This window comes from Marmota flaviventris, chromosome 15, assembly GCF_047511675.1.
Source record: "Marmota flaviventris isolate mMarFla1 chromosome 15, mMarFla1.hap1, whole genome shotgun sequence".
NCBI lineage: Eukaryota > Metazoa > Chordata > Mammalia > Rodentia > Sciuridae > Marmota > Marmota flaviventris.
Window position 1 is genome coordinate 63,510,226 of NC_092512.1, and position 20,653 is coordinate 63,530,878.

Here is a 20,653-nt window from a genome sequence, read left to right on the forward strand (position 1 = left end):
TTCTTTATTCCTAGTTTACATCATTGGCGAGTCTGTTTAAATGTCTTTGACAAAGAAATAGTATTTCTATTATACTACTCTAGATACTCCTGCCAATAATATTCTTATGGGCAGTTGTTAAGAATATTATATATATTTTTAAATCAGCCATAAAATGATATATTTGACTGAACCATGTGGTCAAAAGAACTGAAAATATCACAGTCATGAACATAAAATAATTTAAAAAATTACTAAAATTTATTGTGCATACACCGTCTCAGACATCATTCTAAATTCTTTGTATGTGTTAACTTATTGCCTCAGAATAACAGCAGGAAGTAGTTTTTTAGGAAAATTGAGCATATAAAACTTAACTGTCCCAAAGTTGTTCAACTGGTTAAGTGATTGAACAGAAGTTTGTAGTGAATTTGACTTGGGTTGTATGTTAAGCTTTCCTCTTTATTATTTTATTTTATTTATTTTATTGCAAGACTAGTGAAAGAGAAGACAGCAGTGATATCTGACCTTGATCACTGATGTATAATTTATGATATGTAAGTATTTTGCATTATGAGAATGAACCAATCTATCCATTACTGAATTCATTATCTTTGTCATTAAAACTGACTTGGGCAGCGTAACTTTTCTGTCTCTCTTCTCTTTCCGTTGGAGGCACCGGGATCTTTGCAGTAATACATACTCAAAATATCCTAGAACACACATCCTTTGTCTATTCAACAACTTCCTTTTCCTCATTCAAGATTCAGTTAAAGAAGTACCCCTTCTGTGGACTTCTCCACACTCCCCAGGGAGGCTGGGCTTCACTTACCTCTTGGTTTTACTGTGGGATGGTTTCACTTGGTTCCCAAATGCAAATTCTGGTGTCTCCATCAGCTGTCTCAGAATCCCTGGGGAGCTAGAGAGAGATCTGGGCCAATCCTAAAAGATCCAGAATTAGCATGTTTTCCCCAAATTGCCCACTCATTCATTCTTCCATCTTTTCTTTTCCTTTTCCTTCCCTTCTACCCCCGCCCCCCCCCCCCCCAAAAAAAAAAAAAAAAGCTTCCAAGTGATTATAATGCTTGGCAGGTTTGGGAACTACCTAAAACTGACACCTTCTCCCTCATTGCTTTCCATGCAGTCTCTGGAATAGTGGTTCCTAGAACCCAGATCTACATCTTCAGCTGCCACTGAAGGGAAAAAAAAATGACTCAGATTGACACATGGAGATTTTCGGGAAACTTAATTATGGAGCAAATATCAGCATTAGCTTGACTCAATCCTAATTGTACTATCATTAATGTCATATTATCAATTATTTATGAGTGGTCTAAATTTAGTGAAAAACAATTTTATTATGTTCTCTAAGTTCGACTTATCAGAGCAGAAAATTTCTTAGTAATTTCAGATAAGCAAATTTTATATTTGTGATATATAAGTGGTTAACTTAGTTATTTGGAAGATCTGGATTTCTAGAACGATTCTATCCAGAGTTCTAGGTAACTTAAGCTTATTATACTAAAATTCCATTCTATTGAAGAATTATGTTGGTATTATAGAAATATTTCTGTTTAAAAAACATATAATAAAACTTTTAACCCATTTAAGTACTTCTAGTTTTAAAAGTCTTTAACAAAACTAAAAAGTTAAAACTTTTTTCCTACTTATTGGACCATTTTTTTAAAAGAGAGAGTGAGAGAGAGAAAGGGAGAGAGGGAGAGAGAGAGAATTTTTTTAAAAATATTTATTTTTTAGTTTTCGGCAGACACTACATCTTTGTTTTGTATGTGATGCTGAGGATCAAACCCTGGCCGCACATATGCCAGGCGAGCGCGCTACCGCTTGAGCCACATCCCCAGCCCCTTATTGGACCATTTTTTATGAGTCTTCTTCACTAGTTGCTTCAGCATGAAGCTCAGAAAATATAATGATCTTGTCTTTCATAAACACAGTGTTATTATCACAATGATAGTAGTAATTCAAAACTATTACGTATTATTGAGCCCATAGTCAAATTCCAGCACTTATCAAAATACATTTCCTAGTCACTTCTTAAAAGTCAAAAGTAAAATCAGAACTGTTCAAATATAATGTGCTGCTATAATTTCCTTTTTTTAAATATTTATTTTCTAGTTGTAGTTGGACACAATACCCTCACTTTACTTATTTATTTTTATGTGGTGTTGAGGATCGAACCCAGGACCTCACATGTTCTAGGCAAGTACTCTGCCACTGAGCCACAACCCCAGTTGCTATAATTTCTTAAACTCTTAAGTATCTTCTATGCATAAATGATCTAAAAGCTCTCTGAAGGATCAGACCAAATGTCTTTTAGAATTCCCCATCTTTGACTTATCTGATAGTTTCCTCATGGTTTTGTTTTTCTTTCCTCTGTATTTCCCACAATCTCAAAGTTCAATGTACGGACTTGATTAAACTTAGGTTAGACATTTTTGGCAGGAACACTCACAGGTGAAGCGGTTGAGTTTGTGTTGCATTATGTCAGTAGATGCGGAGCGTTTGGTTGTGCTCCAACTAATTCCTGATCAGCAGGCGATGGTGCAGAGTTAGCATTACTTGCGAAAGAGAGCAACTGCCCTGGTGACTCCACATGAAGCAAATGTTAAAAGCCTCAGTTGCCAAAGCTAATTCTCCTTTTGTCTCTACATAAAAATTCTGGAATATCAATATTTTTAGTCTTTGTTTATACAGAGATCTGGAAAGCCTTTGATAGGACTAACCTATTAAAAACCACTTTGTTCCATTTACAGTTTATCTTGAGCCATATTATTGGATTATGTAGCTCTTGATCCAGCAGGTACTTTAGGGAAAACCACAGAGACCATATATGAGTTGTAATGGAAATTATTCTAGTTGGCAAATATTACTAGGGTTTCTTTCTTCTTTTTTAATATTGTCTTTATTTTATTTATTTATTTTTATATGGTGCTGAGGATCGAACCCAGGGCCTCGCACATGCTAGGTGAGCACTCTACCGCTGAGCCACAACCCCAGCCCAACTAGGATTTCTTAATTATTTTGCGATGGGACAGGCAGTTAGTGTAGACAAAGAAGTTGACTTGGAGAATGGAATGTGAAGTGAGGGGTGAAAAGAAGAATAGTAAAGAACAGTCCAGGGTTTCAGTGGTGGAGCATGTGCTTGGCATGCTTGAGGGCCTAGCCAAAATGCAGAAGCAAAACAAAGGGGCTAGAAGAGTTCTTATCAATTCAGCAAACATGTTGAGCCCCAGTCTGCTAGTGGGTGACCTGGATGCCAAGCGCTCTGTGAACAGTTCCTCGCCCCCACCAGTGCAGCATGACTGACTTTCATCAACTCAACCTCTCCTTTAATCTCTTTCTCTCTCTGAGTTTGCAAATGAAAATGAGTTGAGAATGGTTAACAGGAGAAACAAACAACTCTGATAGACTATTCATATATATATGAATATATATCTGTGAGCCCAAACTACTGACCTTTAAATTTACTTACTGATCTTTTACCATCTTCTGGATGAGGGCAGGGGCTTTGATGGTCTTGGTCCCACTTGGCTCTCTAGAGCCTAGAAATGCACTAGTCTATAGAAGAGATTCCATAAATAGTATCACTGAGTGAAGGATTGAATGCACACCCTGGAAGCAGGCAGGGATCTTTGTTTTCTGTTGTATGCAACGACTTCCCACTGATAGTCCTGTTGAGTTTATGGAGTGATGATGGGCTGATTGAAATAAGAAACAAGTTTCCTGAAGCCAATACCTCCTGGTTCTAAAGACTGCATACACCTTTCTCATTAACCTTGAGCGACAGTGTCTAAGTGTCTCTTTAAATATTTTAGGTATTTTCTGCAGTCATACATTTTGAAAATTAGGAAGGAACAAGAGTTCAGACTTGTTTTTCCCCTATGATGCTTCATTTTTCTAGGAACAGTCTATACCAGATTGAAGGGATCCTTGGCCTACAAAAACTCAGAGCAACGATTTTTCCATTTGTTAGATGAAACGCAAGTCCACTTAGAAAATAGTCTTCTTGCATTTCTCTCATGAGAAAATAGTGAATGAGTAAAGAATAAAGAGTTATGGATGTTGACCTTTGAAACTCTCCCCAAAGCTGCATGACTTACTGATGGGATGACATGAAAAGTCATTTCACTTATAATGAGATACCAGGCAGGCCTGTCTTCTTTTAAAACCTGGCATTTAAAAATACATTTACTTCTATTATGTACTGGCCTAACCTGCACAGGCTATTGCATATGACATATTACCTGCACAGATGTTTTAGACAACATGCTGGCAGCAATGCAAGTCAAGAATAAAGTTTATAGTTTTGTTTCTTCAATCTCAGATTCACACAATTGAGTAAGCTTTTTTATCTGGCAATTTATTGCAAATGTTATGTAAACTGCCTGTTAATTTTATGCCTACTGTGCAGCAGAACTCTTTAATATGAAGAAATGAGGGGGAAATCAATATGTAGGTTATTTTCTTCCATAGGACATCTTCTCACTTTAGCAAAATCTCTTGTAACCAATTTGCCTCTAACCTTATGGGTGAAGAGGCAGGCTAGAAGAACATGCAGATATTTTTAGAGAATTGCATTTCTTATTACTAGAGCAGGGAAGGGGAGAAAATTGGGAAGAAAGACATGATAGGAATGTTTACAATTGTATCATTTTGAGCAGTTAGCCAGTTTATTCCTGGGTTATAGGAAAAGTGTGGGGCTTTAAAAGAACTACTCCAGGGAAACAATTGCATTCATTTTACTGTTGTGACCTCTATTACAATTTATGTTATGAACTCAAAATAAGCCTGTTTAATATTTCATTAAAATGGATAAAGTATAAACATACGGTACTAGGTTACATAATGCATTTGCAAGTTCATATTCAGATGTGGGAGATTTCTGTATTCATGAAGGAATGACCTTCATACCCCAGTGGAAGATCACCAGTTTATGCAATATTATGACATTTTTATTTTATTTATGTGCCAAATGAAAATATGACATTCATGCCATCATCTTAACCAATGTATTATCAATTGGAGAGGGCATAGGACCACCTCTGTTTTCACTGGGTTGCTGGCACCAGCATTTGCCCCTAATGTCTTAGCAATGCCATCTCCTGCTGTGGCTCTGCTCAAGCATTTGCATTTGCAATTATGACATTTGCCTGTCTTTATCCAAATTTGTAGGCTAATAATTCAAAAAGTGGAAAAAGCATGATTTTCATGCTTTATAATCAATAAAGAACGTTTATAAATGGAAGATAGGTGGAAATTTAGAGAACAAAAGGTAAACTAATTAAAGTTTAATCAAATAATAAACACTACCATCACTACAATGGAATCGGAATATGTGAACAATTTCTGAGTTTCACGTGGAAAATTAATCAAAATAAGCAGATGTTCATATGGTGCCATGGTATCCCTTCCCCCATGCAGCACTGACTCTGTTATGTCCAAATTTTTGGTATTCAATTTCAACTCAGTAGAAGGATGCAAAGAAGAAAACAACTTGTATGAATTAGATGCTTTTTTAGGTAACAGGACAAAAATTGCTGATTTAGATTCTGAAAATACTTAGACCTTCAGTAAGAAAAAAAAATCAATGCTTTAATGCTTTAATATTGCTTGGAAGTTTTAATTCTGTGCCTAGTAAAACCTGGAGTCTCATATTTAAGAAAGAATATTAAAGAAATTATTTTTATTTTGAAATTATTTTTAAAAATGAAAGTCTCATGGTATGATAGTTCCCATAAATAATAGTACTTATAAAAATGGTTTTTAATCTCAACATTTTTCTTCTTTTGTTCAACAAATGTAACTGATGTCTTTCTTCACTCATTTACCAAAAAGAGAAATAAGATGATTCTACACCTGCCAATTAAGTGCGATAGAAAGTATTGCCACAAGTTAATACATCTTTTGTTTTCTACATGAGTAGCAGAAAATCAGCAGAGAGAAACATGGAGCAAATTTCTGGTTCCTACACTGAGGTTCCTTCTGTACTATTACGTCTTAGTAATTATAGCAGGAAAAATGCAATCAGAAATTGAGCTAGCAAATTACAACAGGTTGCAAAACCCCACTGTGGTTCTTTACCATTTTGTGTTTTCTGACACCTCTCAATTGAGATAATGAACAAGGTATTCTACATTACTGATAGAAGAGCCTTAATATTGTTTGTTCTGATTATTAAAAGAGAAAATGTTTAATTCCTATATGAAAAGTCATTTTCCAATAGTATTTTTCTTCAGTCCTCATTCTATTAGAAACAACCACTGAAAATAAATTACATATTTTTTCAATTATATGAATTGAATAATAATACTAAAATAGAATATAATTTGATTATTTAATTAATATCATCTTATTTAGTAATTGATAAACTTTGTTAAGAAAGAAAATTCTTTCATATACATAAAATTTTGTACCCAATTATAGTATTTACTATCAATCAAAAACTTTCCAGTTCTTTTTAAAGTAATCATTTTATTCTGGTCATGTGGGTAACCACTAGGTTTTGGTGAATGATTTCGTACAGCTGTTCTTCTTTTCTCAAAATGCAGTCTTTGGGATAATGCAAAAAGACTCTCCCTATAACTTCTCCAATTACCATCTCTCATTTATTGCATGAAGCTTTTTATTTAACACATCTAATGTCCTTTCTTTACATGTAGCATAGATGTTCTCTCCTGCCTCACCATTTCAAGCCAGCACTTAATTGTATAATAGACATCAAAAATGATTTTTAAGTTATTTTAAATAGTATTTTGATTTTGATTGATAGTAAATACTACCAATATTTTAAATATCAGCCTTTAGTTAATTTCATACCTTTGATATTGTATGAGAGAGTAAATGTGAAGCCGTAATACAACTTGACTCATTGTACATGGCTATTCCTCAACAGGGGTCTGCTCTGACAAGAAAATTGGTAACTCTTTCAGTTCAACTACCTATGTTTTAGTCAGCTTTAGCATTGCTGCAACCAAAACACCTGACAAGAGCAATGAGAGGAGGAAAAACTTATTTTGGTTCATAGCTTCAGAGGTTCAGTTTATGTTTGGCCTACTCCATAGCCCTGGGCCCAAGATGAAATAGAACATCATGGCAGAAGGGTGAGGCAGAGAAAATAGCTTAGACCACAACAGCCAGGAAGTAGAGAGAGAGCTCTGCTCACCAGGGATAAAACATAAAACCCAAAGATTACTGGGTAGTGATCCACCACTTCCAGCCACACCCGACCTGCCCAGTTTTCACTTAGTTATTCCATATGAATGAATGAATCCACTGATTAGGTTACAACTCTCATAATACACCATTTCACCTGTGAATACTCCTGCTTCTCTCACACGACTTTTTTGGGAACACCTCTTATTTAAACTTTAGCAGCCTAGGATTGGCATATATCTCTTAGGCCTCCCTCTTTTGAAATATGATGATGATGGAGTTACTAATATCATAGGTTTCAAATGTAGTTTAGTGTAGGAAGCACTTCCATGGGTATTTCCTGCCCTGATTCCCTTGATCATCCTATAAGTTACCCCAAAAGAGCTTAAATGAGATAATAAAAATATTGAAGTAAATAGGAATAAGTTGAAAACACAAATGGTCCTTATAAGTCTATGTTGTCAGTTTAACTGAAAGCAGTTTGAATACCTCCTGTATATTTGCTTCATATTTTCTCTCCCAGTGGAAATTTTCTCATCTTTTCTATGCATTTTTGCCTCAACAGGTCCACATTCCCCCAGATCCCATAGAATCTTCCAGTTTGGCACTCCAAAAAGACTAATTGTAATTTCTCTCCTCTATTTTATAATTCTCACACTCAATATTACTAATATTCAACTCCTCTTTCCCACTTCCCCATTTGGGCCAGGGGATACCACCATTCCCATGTTAGCAAGTATTCAGAATCTCCTGAGCAGCTGCCCTTTGGTAGGCTGGTTGTAGGATCATACTCTTCCAGAATAATAGATGGCCAGGTAGGAGCATGGAAGCCAGGGAGATTTTTAAGACACTTCTAGAACATCAAATCATATGACTTCATATCTTAATTGCTCTTTAATGCTCCTTAGCAATGCCAGAAATTATATCTAGTCTTTTAAAATTAAATAGGGATTGTTAATTTTTACAAATTGGTAGTTGACTAAAACTTCAAATAAACAGCTTCTATCTTTTTTTTATTAAAATAAGAACACAACTAAATTTAACAGAAAATATCCTTTAAGATTTTCATGAAATAGTTTCCTGCTAAATTACTCCCCAGAAACATGGAATAGTGTGGTTAAAAATCCCCCAGTAAAACTCAGTAGGCTTATTTAAGAGTATTGTTTTAATGAATGGTTATAATGCACTCTGGGGGGATAAGCATGAATTAAGTACAATTAATTTAACAGCATTTTACAGCAAATACAACAGATGTAGTCTACTCAGATATTAAAGCTCCATTTATGTCAATTTATATTACTTGTACCTTTATATTTCCAACAGAGTTTGGATGTCATGGTTGAAAAATAATAAAGTTAAAAAAGAAAAACAACTCTAAGCAATAACTATGAATGAACAAAGCATTAAACAACTGAACGAACCCTAGATGGATTAAGCCAGATGACTGCCTCCGGAAGTAGCAACAGTACAGGGGAGAGGGAAGGGAATAGCAAGCCCCCTTTCCCAAGCCTAGAAGAGTTCAAAAGGTAAATGTCATTACCCTTAAACCTGTTAAGGTGTTGTCCAGTCCCTGGAAGCTGACTCAATACAGCAACCTATCAACTTGAATGAGGAAGGGAGGAAATCACTGGGACCATTTAACAAATGCTCATATGTGAGGCTCTGGAGGAAGCTTGGAGAAGGCTTTATAGATATCTGTTAGGCAAGCACAGAGGTCTGTGTAAGTGGTCCCAGCTACTCAAGGGACAGAATCAAGAGGATCACTTAAGGCTAGGAATTTGAGACCAGCCTGGTCAACATAGTGAGAAGAGTCTCAAAATTAAATTAAATTAAATTATTAAATTAAAAAGGAGTCTAGATTACTTTTTCATCAACTTGTAGCCCAGCTCACTGAAACTAATGAAATTGAAACTCACTGAAATTAATTTGCTGTATGCAAGAAAATATATACTGAGGTTAAGCTCTCAAATTCAACTATTCATCACACAAAAGCTTATGTGATCCCTTAAAATCATTTGTAGATCTCCTTTATTTTCATATCACATTTCAAAACAACAACAACAAAACAATCCAAGGTCCTTGCTTAGCTTCCTAAAAATAATTAAATATATAATCTACATTAATTATTGAGGATTATGGCAGATATTTCAAGGAACTGAGAGAGCAGGCTGATAAAAACAATCACAGAAGATGTGAACAAAAGTGCTCACATTTATGTTAATAACGTGAAACATTGCATCCAACAACTGCAGAACATATATTCTGTTCAAATCCATGTGTAACATTTATAAAAATTGCATAAAAATAGGCATAGTGTATGTTTTCACAATTTTTGAAAGATTTCAAACGTGTAGTATGGTATATCAAAATATAATATGCAGTTAAAGCCATTCTTAGAGGAAAATGTATAGTCTTGAAATTATATATCAGAAAAGGATACAGGTAGAAAATTAGTTTTTTTATCAACTATTTAAAGAAGAACAGTAAATTAATTATCAGTAAGGTTCAAGGAAGAAAATAGAGAAAAATGATTAGGCCTGTGTTGGGTAATACTGACTTCAGAAGACTACCCATTATATATTTGGGTAAAACTTATTGTTAGTCATTCCTTTTCAAATTCTACATGCAAATTGTTTGCCTTCATTGATCCCAGATATACCTCTGGAACTACTTCCCTTCTTCCTGGCAATACTTCAAATATATGGATGTAGCTATATATTCCTTCACTCTTATTCAGGCTACACAGAGGTTTTTGTTGTTGTTGTTGTTTTTTAACGTCTTTAGGTGGTGATTGTTAGCCTTAGTAATCTTGATTTTTCTCTTTAAATATACAGGTGACACTCAATTGCTAATATAAAGGCTCTTCTTATAGCTTAATTGATAACTTTCACAGAACTGCTTATGTTATAAAATATACAAATAAATCCTGCAGGATCCATTTAAACTCTAATTTACAAGCCAATAGACTTGTCATTTACACATGACAAGGATATATGATTGACTGATTCATGAGGTGGAAAGACTTTTATTGCACAGAACAACAAATCTATATTCTTTTGAAATGGGTAATGAATTTGGCAAAAGCATAATTTCTTTTCATAACCCTGAAAAATGGGTATGAATATACAGAGATCCAAAGAAGAGATTTTCCACATATGAAAATTAAGTTCACTTCAGGAAGGACACTGATTGATGTAAATGATACCAAAAATTGGGAGAAGCTTCAGGAATTTGTAACTGATACATATAATTCTCCTTCCCTAAATTCTCCAACATATTGTCATCCAAACTCTAACTAAGGACAGTTCAAGTAATAATCAGGAGATCCAAATCAACATTGCTTTCCATGAAATGTAGCATGCAAAGTGAAATATACTACAATAATGAAATGTGATGCATCAAATGAGCTTTTAATAATATAGAGTGATAAGAAAATACTATCATTCCTCAGATGAACAATTTACTTGCATTAATGGGAATTAAGTTTTCATTCAATATTTGGTAGTTAATTGTACTCTCATCTTGAGCTTGAGACCAGTTGAAATCTTTATATCTTTATCTCTCAAACTGTTGCTGAACTAGATAATCTACATATTACTCATACATTAGTTTAATCAAACTAAAATGTAACATGTTTTCGCACATTACTTAAAAACCCATATCTTTGATTAACCCATTTCCCCAAAAGTAGAGATAATTTTGAACCTTGAGCTCATCATCTCACATCATGGTTACCCTTCTCATTTTGAATCTTTTGATGATGATAAGACACATTATCAAAGCAATATTTAATAGAATGATGCAGGAATGGTATCAATTTTGTGTAATGGGGAAACACTTTTCAGCCCTAACTCCAAACATGAAATAATTTTCTTCTGCCAAAAAGACTATAAAGCCACCTTCCCCATTTCCAAGAACACTAAGACGGCAGATAATGGCAAGAATAACCCAGAGGATGGCAAGGACAGGGATTCTGCATTCAGGTTAGATAGAGAAACAAAGTGCCTCACCCTGACAGGGATTTTCATTATCTGGTGAAGCTAGCAACCAGCATTTTGCAGAGCATATTGTAGATAAGAAAACCCTTGACAGAAATCCACTCTGATAAAGATGCCATTCTAAGGGAAGAGAAGCATATGTGAAAAGTCTTAAAACCAAGTACTCAGGGATCTCAAACTAAGAAGTAGTGAGATACGCTGGGATATGTCCAAGGAGATACACTGATGCAGCTCCCCAGAATATGCTCTTGGGGCACTGGGTCCGGTCAGGAGAAATCTGGAACTTCAGACTGGTCCTACATACATTCTGTATTCCTTTTATTCTTTCATGTAAATATGGCAGAAAATGTATACCAATTTCTTCCTGAGAGCGTGATGTTTAACACAGCCCCCACTTTTTTTTTTTTTTTTGCTAGTAACATTACTTAGCTATTACAATCAAAATTCCAATACGCTGATTGGGGAAAATCAGAAAACATCAGTTTTCACAAAGTGAATTTTTACTTAGGTGAATTTCTGACTTAGAGTTTATAGAGTTTCATTCTTACTGAAGCCTTAATACCTCTGTCCTAAGTGATCACAAAGCATCTAACAGTTTGTTCTAATATTTAAGATATCTTTATTTAATGTTGGTGATTAAAATCTGGATGCCATCTTTATTTCCTTTTTGAAATTCAAGAATTATTTTCTTATCTTTAGTATCCTGGTACTTCTTCTTTTTTCCATATGTTCTCAAAAATTGGGGGATCAATTTTGTAATCTCAATTGTTTGCGCAGTACATTGTGGTATAATTTCTCTTGACACCAGGGTTCATTTACAGCAGATAGTTAATTTCTTATAGCATCTTTATGTAATTATCTGGATTTTAGTTTATTCCTACACATTCTTTATATCTTCATGTTTTCTTTTTGTTTCTTTCTTTCTTCTCTCTCTCTTTCTCTCTCCCCCCTCTCTTTCTTTTTCTTCCTGTATTCCCTTCTTCCATTCATTGTCCAGTGTTTTCCACCATGCTCAACATGTAAATGATTCTCAATAAATACTTAATAGTTTGTCTTGTCACTCACAACATTATAAAAGCCGCTGTCTTGGAGATGTTGGAGAAATGTCAGATATCTTTGGCTTGTCATCTCACCATCTGTTCTTCACTTTAGATTCTTTTTTGAAACTTTGCCTAGGCACATAGATGATTCACTTTCTCTCTATAGTGTTGATGACATTTCTCCAAGTGTTAAACCTCATGCTCATGGTTAATCAATTCTTGGATCATATCATCATTCCGGCTTGACGATTCTTGCCATGAAATCCATGTGTGTTTTGTGGGGACTATGGGTTGTGGTCTTCAGAGTATTTAAAAAACCTCTGACATTGGCTCAGTGCAAGGGATTAGAATTTGCCAGTTTTCCTATGGAAGTGAGAGGTCCTTCTTAATCAGAACTCTTGCCTTTTATCTTTTATTGAGCTAACCAACTGTTGTCAGGGCCTCTTTAATAGTTAACTCTTTTTCAAGGATTTATGTGACTTTTGAGAAAAGTAGACTAATGTTATGCTGAGCACACAGAAGGCCAAAATACCCAAATAGCTTTCATCAACAAGTCATTCATTCTGAAAATTCTGATGAATGGAAAACTCTAGAGAACATTCAACACCATCTGAATGAAATAATTAAATGCTGGAGTTGGAAGGGAACTTAGAAATAATTTAGCACATCCCCTCCATTTCACTTCTGGGAAAAAAATAAGACCAGAGAGACTAAGTGATATGCCCCAGGAAGTTCTGTAAGTAAGTCGTCAAATGAGAACTAGCAGCCAACCCTTCTGACAGCAAGTGTAGACAGGGCTCTTCGGTGGAACTCTACCAACCATCCAGGCTCTCCTTTAACCAAATGGTTCATAAAAGTTGAAGAGCTACAGTAGAAAAGAGTGTAGAACTAACGTGAGAGGTTTGGCTGCAAGATGGACTTTCCTAAGTGAAGTGCCTTATGGACTCAGCAAAGGAGATTTTCCACATTCCTTGTACATGGTGAAACCAGAGGTTTGCTCGGTTTTCTAAAGCCAGTGATTAATGTGGTGGATTATAACAAAGATGGAAGGAATGGAAAATGGCGAAGAGATACTGCAGGAAAAATAGGACAGAGTTCTGAGTGGATAGGGTGGAGGTTAGGAAATCCATCCTTCCATCCCTAAGAAAGTGTACTTTCATCTTCCAACTGCAATGAATTTACAGCCATGGTGTTTCAAAGAACATCTTCTGTGACCATACTTGCGTTTCTCAAAATTGTAGTAATTGTACTTATCATCTCTGGATCCTAAATTGAATCAGATATGGTTTCTTCAATTCGTGCTTCCCATATTTCCATGTTCCTACTTGGCAGATGAAGGCCTGGCTCTGCTTCTCAAAGCCTATCTTATGGAGAAGTGATGACACTGACACTGTATTGTGCAGTGTTGGATCATTTCATATTAGCTTTGTTTTTGTGCAGGTTTGCTAGATTGTGCACCCTTTTCCATCTATGTCACTTGTCACACCTGCTATAATTTCATTTTTTCTCCAGCAACTCAGAAATGTGCCCTCCTGTTTTGTGTACCTTATACTGCAGAAACGCAGGGGCCTCCACTGGAGCAGCATGCCGCAACTTTAGAAGTGCAGTTCTTCCTTGAACATGCATAACGAGTCAGCAGCTTTCAAAGACTGTGCTTTGAAAAAAAAAAAAAAAGATTACTTTTAATGAAAAGAACTCCACATTTACCATCTATTACAAAAATGCAGGCACACAGAGCTTGGAGCCAAAAAGGCCGGACAGAATAAACCAGCATTGTGTTGAATCATAAAAATGTTAGGAGTACAAAAGATACAAAAGATGTTATATTGAAGAAGGATATAAGGTCACAGTGGAAGGAAAAAAGTGAACTACAGTGATAAGAGGAGGTGAAATGTAATTGTGTGTGTACCTGAGGGTAGGCACCACAGAGGCCTAAAACTCGAAATTGCTAACAATCGGCTCTTGAAGAAGAACACTGATACTTCAGTGTCTCACACCAGAAATCAGAAGATCAGAGAAACATAAGGGGACTAAATTTGTAAAGCTGAATATCTTCTGAATAATTATATACATTCTGTTATAAAAGGAACCATTTTGTAACTCGGAAAATGTACAGTTTTGGAATGAACAAATCAGATAGGAAGACATGTTTTGGAAAAAAAAATTGAAAAGAGATAAAAGAAAATAAAATTATTATTATCTCTTTATTCTAGTGGTTGTCTGGTTTTTTCCTTGTGCCATTTGAACAGCAAGGACTGCTTTTTCTTTTTGGAATTAATCCATATTAAGTCCTTTAATTGCTGACTTATTCATAGATTCTGTGGGAACCGTTTCACAACAATATTTAGATGAGCTCAGACGCTCAGACTATTAGAGGTAGTAGATCTGGTCCTTTTTAATTTCTTATTTTCTCAGTGATTTGAACTAATTCCTTCATAGAACACTGAGGGCTGACATAATCAAAGGTCATATGTGTAAACTGTGGTATGTTCATAGCCAAGCCCTGGTCCCTCATAGACGTTACTCTTTTGTGAGGAGCTTAGAGGTAAAGGAAGAAACAAATAAGAGAAAAATGACATTTAGGTTCAGGTTTTCTTGTGGGCAATGTGTGACAGAATTCCATATTCTGTGGTATTGATAGCATCCTACCAATGCCTTCTAACCCCGCCTCCACTCTGAGATTATATTTGTGTCACTCCCCTCCTAGCCAAGTGCTGAGTAGGAGATATTAGAGCATATGCCTAAGTACCCCCCCCCAAAAAAATGTTATTAGAAAAAAATAAAATGATGCAAATGAAAGGAAATATTAGATAACAAACCCTGAACTTGACCCTGTTTTCTCTCTCTCTATTTCCTAGGTGACTGAGGAGAGTCAGCTCTTTTCAAAGACTGCAGTTGTAGAACTTACTCAGAACCTCCCAACCCATGGCAAACTTCTGCATGAATTGAATGTGAAGAAAAACTGTGTCTCTGTAGGTAGATAGATTTGCCTGTTTCCCATCATGGGAAAAAAAAAATGTGTATCCAGATTCATTTCACTTTCTACTTCTCTTGACAGAAGTCATAGTGCTCAATGCCTTAACCAAGCAGAGGATTCCGATCTGCTCAAGTCAGGTGTCTGAAAAGCATCTATTCCTTCTGCTTTCTTCAGATGGTATATGTTCTAGTTGATCACCAGACACATGTTCATCAGTTAGTAGTTACAATTACATAATTGTGGATAGTCAAATTCAAGTGTAAATATTTTTTCCACCATAAATAGAGTGTTCCTGAAGACAAGTCCATCTTTTGTGTGGGCATGGCCTCTGGTTATTGCAATTTATCAGGGTTTGTTGTTTACTTCCTTTCATTTGCATCATTTTGTTTTTTCCTGATGACTTTTTTTTTTGCTTGAGCGTGCACATATGCTCTAATATCTCCTATATTAAAAAAAAAACAAACAAAAAAAAAACAAGCAATCAAAACTTTTCACCAGCTCACCTTCTCCTCTAAAGACTGCGTTTTCTTTCTGTGTCTTTATGGAAGCATTTTCTTCTCAGTCTGCTCCAGCTGGGCTTCTCGCTCACTGCCCTACTCAGACTGCTTGTTAAGGGCCTGGCCACCCTTCTACTATGAAACCCCAGGGTCACATTTTTTGTCTTTGCTGTTCAACACCTCAGCAGCATATGACAGTTGGTTACATCCTGTTTGCTGAAACAGTTTCTTTACTTGACTTCTATCACACCACATTTTGTTGGATTTCCTTCTTTTTTTAAAAAAAAAAAAATTTCATAGTGCTAGGGATGGAAAAAAGGGCCTTGTTCTCAAATTCTTATTTTTAGAGTGAGTTTTATTGAAGTAGAATTCATACACTGAAACTCACCCTCTTTTGGTATCCAGTTTGGTGGTTTTGACAAACACTAACATGTGTAACCTTTGCCCAAACTCAGATTATAGAATACTTCCATCATCCCCAAGGTTTCCCTCATGCTTTTTTGGTAGTCAACTCACTTCCTTCCGTCCCTGCCAACCACTGACTTGTTGTTTCTCCCTGTGGTTCTACCTTTTCCAGAATTTTTTTTTATCAACAGATTATATCAGAAGATGTAGCGTCTTGTGTTTCCATTTTTTTTTTCCTTCAGAATAATGCTTTGGAGATTCAGCCATGTTGCCATAACTCTTGGTAGTTCATCACTATTTATTACTGAAAAAAGAAAAGTCCATTGTACACTGCACCATGGTTTATCCATTTACAAGGAGATGGACATTTGAGTTATAACTCATTTTGGTGACTATGAATAATTTTTCTGTCATATCTGGGCATAGCACTTTTGTAAGGGCATATGTTTTTATTCTTGGGTAAGAAGATGGCCTTTGGAAAAGCAGAAATTTTAGATTTTATTGATTTCAGTGTATCATTTTTATCTTTTATGATTCATGCCCTTTTGCATTCCATTAAGAAAACTTTGCCTGACCCAGGATCATAAGGATTTTCTTAAGCACGTTTTTACAGAAGTTTTACAATTTGTGTGTGATCTACTTCAAATTAATTTCTGTATTCAGTGTGAGGTAAGAATTGAGACCTCCCCTTCCTTCCTCTCTCCCTCCCTCTGTCCCTCCCTCCCTCCCTCCCTCCCTTCCTTCCTTCCTTCCTTCCTTCCTTCCTTCCTTCCTTCCTTCCTTCCTTCCTTCCTTCCTTCCCTCCCTCCCTCTTCTTCTTCTTTCTCTTTCTGTACCTTCATATTTCTCTTTCTCATTTTCTCCTTTCTTTCTCTTCTTTCTTCTTTCCTTGGTCTCTCTTCCTTCTTCCTTTTTTGCTGCTCTGCAGATGCCCACTGTCCTCCTTTATCCAGGATATGTGAACTCATCAAGCTTCCCTGTCCTCTGTCACTGTTTGCTTCCCTTATACCTTTCTTAGAGTTTTTTTTTTTCCTTGAAGGAAACTATATTTAAGAGGTAACATCGACTTACTTACGTTCTGCTTGTCTCTGGGGGTTATTTTCATATTCGAAAAACTCGATGTTGACCTCATACCCACTGTTCTCTTTTTGGTAGAACTTATTTCTTTGTTCTGTAGACCTATGTTATTAATTCTATTGCCAGTTGTTGCAAATTTAATGATTTTGCACATAAAATGGTACCATATAGATTTCATTTTAAATTAAAATTTCAGTGAAATTTCATTTTATGTATTTATTGCTAGTTTTTAGAAATGCACTTGATGTGTTTACATTAATATGAATTCTTGCAACACTGCTACACTATTTTTTCTAGTTTCTTTTTGAGTACATTCTCTGTTCTGATTTAATGATCAAGCAGTTTAAAAGTACATACATTGTTATTATGTCTTCTGTTCATATTTTGAAGACTTTTCTTTTTCTTTTTTTGTTTCACTCTATTTCTCTGGAGTAGAACCTGAATTAAAATGTTGAATAGAAAGGGTGACAATGGACTTGCCTCTGTTGTTCCCAGTCTTAGGAGGAAAACATTCACCGTTTTCTATGATATCAACTTTAGGCCCTTTACAGATTTCCTTTGTCAAGAAAGGATATTTTCTTCTATCTCTACACTACAGAGATCAAAAATAATAATAATAAATGAAGGTTGACTTTTGAAAAAATTTTTTTTTCTGTAAGTGTTGTGATAATAATATAATTTTCCCTTTGAGTCTGTTGAATTTGAATAATTACATTTATTGATTTCCAAAAGTTGAACCCATATGCATACCTAGGATAAACTTTAGTTGCTCATTATAATTTATATATATTGCTAGAATAAAATTGTTAATGTTTTGCTCAGAATTTTTGCATCTATGTTCATCAGTAATATTGTCTTACATTTTCTTTTTTTTTTTTTTGGTAATGTCTGTCTGATTTGGGAAATATCTAGGATATGTTTTTGTTACCAATTTCCAGTATAATTTTATTGTGACCATAACCTAAACTTTTTATACTTTTAATCTTTGTATAAATTAATATTTTATATGGTCTGTCTTGGTGACTGTTTTCATGTACAACTGAAAATAACACATATTCTGTTGTTATAGGGTAAAAGGTCTATTAATACCTTTGAGATTACATTGGTTGATTTCATTGTTGTCGTTATTCATCTCTTTTATATCATTTTTCTCTATAATTGTTTCATGGTTGTCTGAGAAAGAGAATCAAAATCTACAATTATAACTGAGGTTTTGGTCTATTTCTTCTTTTGTTTCTATTAGATTCTCTATCATGAACTTTTAGGGTCTTTGTTAGAGGAATACATATGTAAGATTATTTTGTATTCTTCTAACTCAATGCATCCATTTCATCCTTCCTAAAACATATTCTTGATCTAGAATTCTCTGTTGGGTTAAACATTGTCCTTACCCATTTAGTTCCCTAAATCAGAAACTCTGCAGTAAATCTCTATCCCTTAACACTACAGTTAATCACTCAATCTTATTAATTTATGTTCTAATATAGTCTTTATTCTCCCCTCATTTCATGCACAGTTAGAGCAGAGGTAAATTAGAGCAATTAGGTGAATAAAAGTATGGGCACTGGAATGAGCCAAAGCAAATATAATAGTTTTAACTCTTCAACCTTGGGCAATTACTCAGCCTCTTTACATCTTAGCGAGCTCAAATATCAGATTAGAGTTGATAACAGTACCAACTATATAAGGTTATCATAAGTGTTAAATTAGGTGAAGTATCTGAAAACTGTAGCACAGACACAAATACATACTAAGTGTTCAATGGATGTTTGCTGATATTATTATTCTTCTTATTATTATGAATACATCTATACCTGTGTCTTTCAGATTTGCATGGTTTGATGGCTGTTATCATTTCCATTTTTTAAGTGAGGAAATTGAAAGTTCATGAGATATTAAAATAACTTTCAATTTATTACACAAATAGCAAGTTCAAACTGAATACTATCCATTTCAAAACTCTAGGTTCAGCTGTTGTAAAGTTAAAATTTAATTCATAAGAAAATAAGTGGCTATATTTTAAGGGTCAAAGGAAGATACAATCAATTATAGGACTTTCACTGTAAGATGTGTTCTTTAGGTGGAACATAGCTTTTCCTGATACTGAATTGTATAAGAAATTTCTCATGGTGGACTTTGGGAATTCCTAAGTTTTTCAGTAGACAAAGTTCTTAATATCATCTTTACAGAAAGAATACTAATGAATTTATATGACTATTTATACTTTATAAATAGAAAGTGAAAACATTTAAAAACAAACCTCTTAATTTAAATCTGCAAATGAGTGCAGTGATTTTTTTTTAGTCCTAACTACCAAAGCAACACAAGATGTTTAGTAATTGTGTGATTTAATAGTCCAACAGAATCAAAGACAATGAATGCTTTCTGCAGTATGAACAGCTCAACTACTTTTGCTCCCATAGAAGTATTTTCTCAGTTTGTCTTCCTTGTTTCTGACATTCGATTTCCCTTTCCTTTCTGCTCTTCTCAGTTGTATCCTGTCTTATAGGAGAATCATTTACTCATAATTAGCTGAAATTATGGACTTGCTTAGAAGGGGCAAAATGGATTTCCTTTGGAGGATGAACTTAGTCAGTTATGAGTCTCTTCAATGTTGAATCCTTAGCCCCACTCAACCTATTCTTATTTCTTTTAGTGGTGATAGGTCTAGTGCAGATACATTTTCTTATTTTGGGATTTTCCATTCATCCATGTATTTATCTTGCTAGCTTAGAAATCACCTCTATTTCTCTCCTATTATATTCTATAGAATGCACTATTTGATTTGCTTCAACTGAATTCCAATTAATTGATCTAAATTTTGGTCTTCCATTTGGCTTTCCATTTTATTAACCAGGATTTAGGATTTCTTGAAAAGGAGGTAGCTTACATAGCTTTCAAATAAATTTTCCTAAATTGCAGCTCTCTTTGCCTTTGATAGAATTCAGACTAAACTGACTAAAACAATTTATTGCTTTTACACTGGCAAAATGCAATCATAAGGCCAAAAGGAAGAAATCCTATACATACAGCAAAGGGCATCATGATACTTCAAGAAAGCAATTTAGGAAGTATAGTTACAAGTTGTGAGGCACTAAAATGATGTCAATTTATAAATTCATAATATGGAAAAGCATTTCAACACTCTTCAATCTACTTATGGAATTTCTCCATAGTAAGATGATGCTTCTGGATTTAAAAAAATAAATAAATACAGCTAGTTAGCTAATCTGGCTCATAAAATTGGCTTAGACTAGACCAGATTTTTTTTTTCTCCAACAAGTGTTTTCACAAGGGCTCATTGGCTTCTGATAATGTCTTGCTGTGAAACTGTTTGGTGAACCATTTTGTTGAGCCAGATTACAAATGGAATCTATTTTCTGTGAGCATCATGGCTATGAGACCTCCTCAAGCTAATCTTCCAGTTAAATGCTCCAAATTACTACTTAATTGCTGTAGCTTGATGCAACTAGCTTATGCATCTTCCAGATACAAAATCAGAAGGAA

The 20,653-nt window shown here is 34.9% G+C and overlaps 1 long non-coding RNA gene across 1 annotated transcript in view; it reads right to left on the minus strand.

The window, feature by feature from the left end:
• LOC114090665 (uncharacterized) overlaps positions 1-20,653 on the minus strand; it is a 40,005-nt gene that overhangs the window by 11,160 nt on the left and 8,192 nt on the right. The window contains exon 2 of the long non-coding RNA XR_003582392.2: positions 13,736-13,844. This is a non-coding gene — a long non-coding RNA (uncharacterized lncRNA). The remainder of the gene's footprint in view (positions 1-13,735; positions 13,845-20,653) is intronic.